Raw genomic sequence first — 5,462 nt, 5'->3', positions numbered from 1 at the left:
ACCGCTCATTGACGGCCTCGTCGCAACCATCGCGAGCCGGTGCAGCCAGGAGGCCTGGAGGCTGCTGGGCCTGGAAGACCCCAGTGCTGCTGAGGAGCAGGAGGATGGCCCTGCAGCCCTCTATGAGACCATCGCCCCCAGCGCCGCTCCCTCCTGCTGCTCTGCGTGTTCTGAAACCGAGGAGCTACCCGGCACTTCTTCCAGCAGTGCCCCTGGAGGGGGCTCTGCTGCAGAGCCGGGTCCCGAGGCAGGCGGTATTTCTGAGCAGAGCCGCATCCGCGGCCCTTCAGCTTGCGGCCAGCGCAGGAAGCGCTCGGCTGGTGCGTCGCGATGACCCACGAAGAGGACGGCCGGCAGTGCACTGCGCGCTCATCAGCCCTGCAAGAGGCGGCACTCCCGGCGCCTCTAGTAGGGTTACCTTTGTTTCCAATAAAAGATAAAAATTGAGATGCATATGTTGTTCTCAGTGTCCTGATTCCATGATGGTTCATCGTTTGCTTGCTCTGCCACATGAGAGCCATTGCTCTCTGCACCGTGTGTCCTGGAACTGGGACAAGAGTTGGCTCAGAGCTGCACAATCCTCAAGAAGATGCTCCTGAAAAACAAATCAAATTAAAGAAAACAAAACAGTTTTTTACCCTTTGTTATTCTCTGATCTCCCATCCTTTAATCAGTCAAAGAATGAACACTTCAGCTGCTGTGGAAGTTCAGAGACAAAAATAACATTAAGTAGAACCAACAAGCAATAATCAACAAGACTTTACCACATAGAGGCTCATAGAAAGAAACTGGAATAATTTCAGCTATGTTGTCCATCCAATGATTCGAGGTACGAATCATTCATTGATGTTGTCTTGACCCATTTTCCAGTTCACCTATCATAATAATATGTATCTCACAGAGAAGTCACTGAGCTTAGTCTGTTAGCATTACTAAAGCCCTCCATCTGAAGGTTATAGGATTAATATTGAAGTCTTTTTATGATAATGCTCCAAATGTGTGTGGAGGAGCATTTGGATTCATGTAGAATTCCATTGCTCCTCACAGGCCAGGACATTAACATACAGGTGTTTGAATACAGAGTTAGACAGCAGGAGTTCAAGGGAAGTGCTGAGCACACCTGCACAATCACAGCAGCAGGATTAACCTTGCCCTTGACTTTTCTAAGTCTATCCTTCTTGCACAATGATGGATTACTGAAAAGCTATATGCACAAGCAGTTTGAGATCGTGTATCAACACCAGCCAAAATGATATGGACCAGAAAAGTAAAGATTGATAGCCTCCTAAAAAAAGGAGCAAACACAGAAAGCAAATAACACGCATGCTATGAGGTGTATTTGTTACCATTGGGCTTTCTGAGTGATTTGGATCCGGCATCAAAATAGCCTAAAAGTTTTAAAGCATCATATCCAGAGGTTTCTCTCTCTTTTGATCGCACTTGCACACTGAATGGCTTTTTATAATTTCTGTTACATAAGGCAGCTCTTACTGGCCAGCTCTACCATTTTGCCCCTAAGTTAAGCTCACTCTGGGTCCTTCTGTGCAGCTGTGCAATGTACAGCTTGTTGCTAATTTTCACAGTACTCGTCCTCCCTTTATGGCCCAGGAATACAGCAGTGAAGTGCCTTAATGGCAGAATCAAATGGCCTCATGCCATACATTTTTAATTTCTAAAATTGCCCTTGTTAGAATTTCCATGTTCTGAGAACAAATGTAAAACACCAGGGGAAAAAAATGGATGAAAATGCCTTTCCTAGGAATAAACTATCATCCAATTCATAGTGCATCACACCAATCAATTACTGACACTTTCTCTGGCAACTAACATGGTTTCATTACCACAGTGTCCAAATGTCTGCTAATGATTGAGGATATTTTGGCTGCGTAGCACCCTAGAGATAAAGCAGTGTGAAATATAAAGACTTGTGTCATTGATGGTTGACGAAAATGTTCATAGGCAATGCAAGCTCTTAGCATGTGTGCTGAGATCTTGTAAAGCCTCAAGAGGATTATGAATTGGCACCACACTAGGATTCATGTTTGCCAAATGTCAATATCCAGTCTTTAGGCATAAAAGACTTGGCTTATTTTTCAGTCGCCTGTAAGCAAGCTTTGTTTCTTCTGTCTCCCATACTCGGTCTGCAAAGGGCTTCATCTTTTGTCACTGTTAAATAGGTAACATGTATGTAAAGGCTCCCTTTGAGCACTTGCTATTCCAGCAGTACTCTTGCAAAGACTTAGAAAGACTATCTGCAAAACTCTCTTTTTCCTCTTTTCCTTTGTTTGCTAACAGATATCAGGCCACCATTTCCAATCATACCCCTCCATCCAGAATCAGAAAAAAACATACTGTCTTCCTGAGTTTAATGAGAAATGCCTGAAGTAAACAGTACCTTAATTTTCAGAAGAAGAAACTGAACAGGAGATGTACCCACTCTGTTCCAGGGCCAAGCTTTAACACAGACATTTTGATCACCACTTGCCTTTATTTCTATTGCCCCATTTCCCAGAGCTGTGGTGCTGTCTGTTATCTTCTGCTGTTCTCTCCTTTCTGCAGAGCACAACAAACTTGATGTGCTGATTCAGAAGAGAGTCATGGGTTTACTCTGGCAGCTCTTGTAAAAAAAATTAGGTTGGTACCTTGGGTCCTGATAAGACCCAAGTATGATAATGATCTGGAGTACTCATTTCATGTGTTTTCAAAGCATCTGTATGAGCAACATGAAGCTGAAACAAATTTCATTTTCTTGAAGTGCATTCATTAGCAACATGGAGACTGATCAGAGCTGTATCACATGCTCTTGTGGTTCTATTAGGATTTGTGGGGAAGATTTGATCAATAACTTCAGAGCTCTTAGGACTTCCAAACAGAGAGGGAAAAAAAAAAACTACATAGAATCCCTTAAAGATTGCAATTAGGCAAAAAACAGAATTATTATGTTAATAAGCCAAAAGTATTTAATATTAATTGAGTAGCAACAACTTCTGCCTGAGGATTGGGGATGGCCTATATTAATCACCAAGAATTTCAAAGCAGGTGATAGATCCTAAAATGAGCAAAGTAGGCAGCAGCTGGCAACAGAATCTGTTTGGCAGCTCATCTTCTTTTTAGCACAGAGCTGTGGGATGTTTTGTCTTAATTTCCACTGAGCTTAATGTTCAGAAGTTTGTGGTACTCAGCAGCAGTAAGTGCAGCCTTATTTTTATAATAAACCTGCATCAAGCAACCCAGGGAATGCTTTTGATTGTCTGGAGGCTTCGTGCAGGTTAGAGGGCCTCAATTCTCTCCATATGTTTGATTTCATATCTCCAAATAGAAATAGTTTGACACTTACTTCATCTCATCACCATTCAGAATGTCTCATCTTGCTTTATTTTTTGCAGGATAAAAATGAAAATGCAAAAAATACATGAATTGTCCCTGTGATCTTCAGATCAAGAATTAATTATCTAAGTTTCTTAACTTCATTTGACTATTTTGTTAATTAATTTGTTGCAGATATTGCACCCTTAACAGAAACACTTCAAACTAGAGATGCTGAGAAAAGAGCAACACAGAGTGGAAGCAGAACAGAGTGGAAGCAGAACTGCCAGACCTGGCATCTGACTTCCCTTTTACTTAGTCACCGATAAAGAATAGAGATGGAGACAACCACAGTTATTTGCTATACCATGAATAATTGTAATACAATTGTTTGAGTTGGAAGGGACCTTGAAGGGTCATCTGATTCAACTCCCTTGCGATGAACAGAGGCACCTACAGCTCCATCAGGAGCCCCATCCAGCCTGACCTTGAATGTCAGCAAGGATAGGACAACCACCACCATTCTGGGCAGCATATTCCAGAGCCTTGCCATTCTTGCTGTTAATGTGTATATATATATTCTTATATCCAGTCTATATATCCCACCTTCTAGTTTGTCACCATTCCCCCTTGTCCTATCACAAGAGATCCTGCTATGAAGCCTGTCTCCTTCACTCTCACAGTGTTACATCCCTTAGATCACTTTTATTGAGGTCAATCCTGTTTGAACTGATTTGATCCCATATGTCACATATTAAAACAGAAACAGGCATGCAGCCCTTGACAGTCACTTCTGCCACCACACAGATACAGAAGTGACAGGCAGGTTCAGCGCATAACACTCTTAGTGTTAGAACTTACTTTTCAGGGAAAATAATAAGATACTGGAAAACAAAGTATCTTAGAAGATAACTGACACTCTCCAGGTAAGCAAAATGTTTGATTTTAAGCATAGGACACACATAGTAACTATCCGGACCTGCATCTTCAACCTCTTTACTGCTGTTAGGTAGGGGGCCGAAAGAAGCATATCACTTTTAACCTCCCTGCTGTAATAAAAAATTAAACCAAGGCTCTGACTCACATTTCACAGGGGGTAGCAGAACTTGAGTCTCCCCAAGTCCCTCCTCACAGCAGTACCTAAACTGACCTCATAGCTGCCACTGAAATACAACTCACAGCCTCTGGATCAGTGTAAATCATCACCAACTGCAGAATTTGTATGAATGCCATGAACTCCAGCAGTCCTGGCTTGATTACCTACAAGCCTGAAAAAGTGGTCACACAATTCATAGAATCATAGAATTACCCAGGTTGGAAAAGACCTTGAAGATTATCAAGTCCAACCGCAGCCTAACCATAGTACCCTAACTCTAACAACCCTCTGCTAAATCATATCAATTGAATAATGCCATCAAAAGTGCTGGTCCCATTCCTTTCCCTGTACAGGGCCATGCATTCATGGGGAGCTGCTTTGCATGATGCCCCAGTATTCATTTGGTTGCATTGGTTCTGGGGCATGGCACGCAGCTGAGGCACTGCAGACACAGGTTGTATTTAACCAAACTATTAGACTTCATTCTTTATTTTATAGTTTCAGAAGCCAAAGGCAAAGGCAAATCATTCTTCTTTTTTTTTTTCTTCTGAAGCTGTCTTCCTGGGTTGTATATTTTGGGTAATCTCCAGGGCCCAGTGTGTACAGGGCTTGTACATATTATTGTCAAAAACACAAAGAAACAGTTATAGGGTCTTCTTTTTATAAAATGAAACAATAATCTTCTAGATGAAAATCAAAACAAAATCACTCAAAATCCTGTAGAGACTTCATTTTGCTTAGCTTCAAAAGTGCAATATAAAAAGAAATCATTGTTGCCAGAAAAACAAACAACACGTATTGAGCCTTTTTATCACCAAGTCTAATGTTTTACTAACTGTGAAATCACATTTTCTAGGATGAACTGTCTCAATATACTTCTGAAATATTCCAGTAGTGCTCAGGGGCCACTTGAGAGAGGAATTCTGTCACAGCTGTAGGCAGAAGACAGAAGTCAACTGTCTGGAGGACAGCACGTGACATGTGGCTCCATCTACAAACTTGCAGGCAATGGAATCAAATATAGTTGCTCATCTTCCAGTTCAGAACAATCCAGCTTTTC

The sequence above is a fragment of the Coturnix japonica genome, chromosome 2, assembly GCF_001577835.2.
Source record: "Coturnix japonica isolate 7356 chromosome 2, Coturnix japonica 2.1, whole genome shotgun sequence".
Lineage (NCBI taxonomy): Eukaryota > Metazoa > Chordata > Aves > Galliformes > Phasianidae > Coturnix > Coturnix japonica.
The sequence above is the reverse complement of the archived record's forward strand: the minus strand, read 5'-3'. Positions refer to the sequence as shown.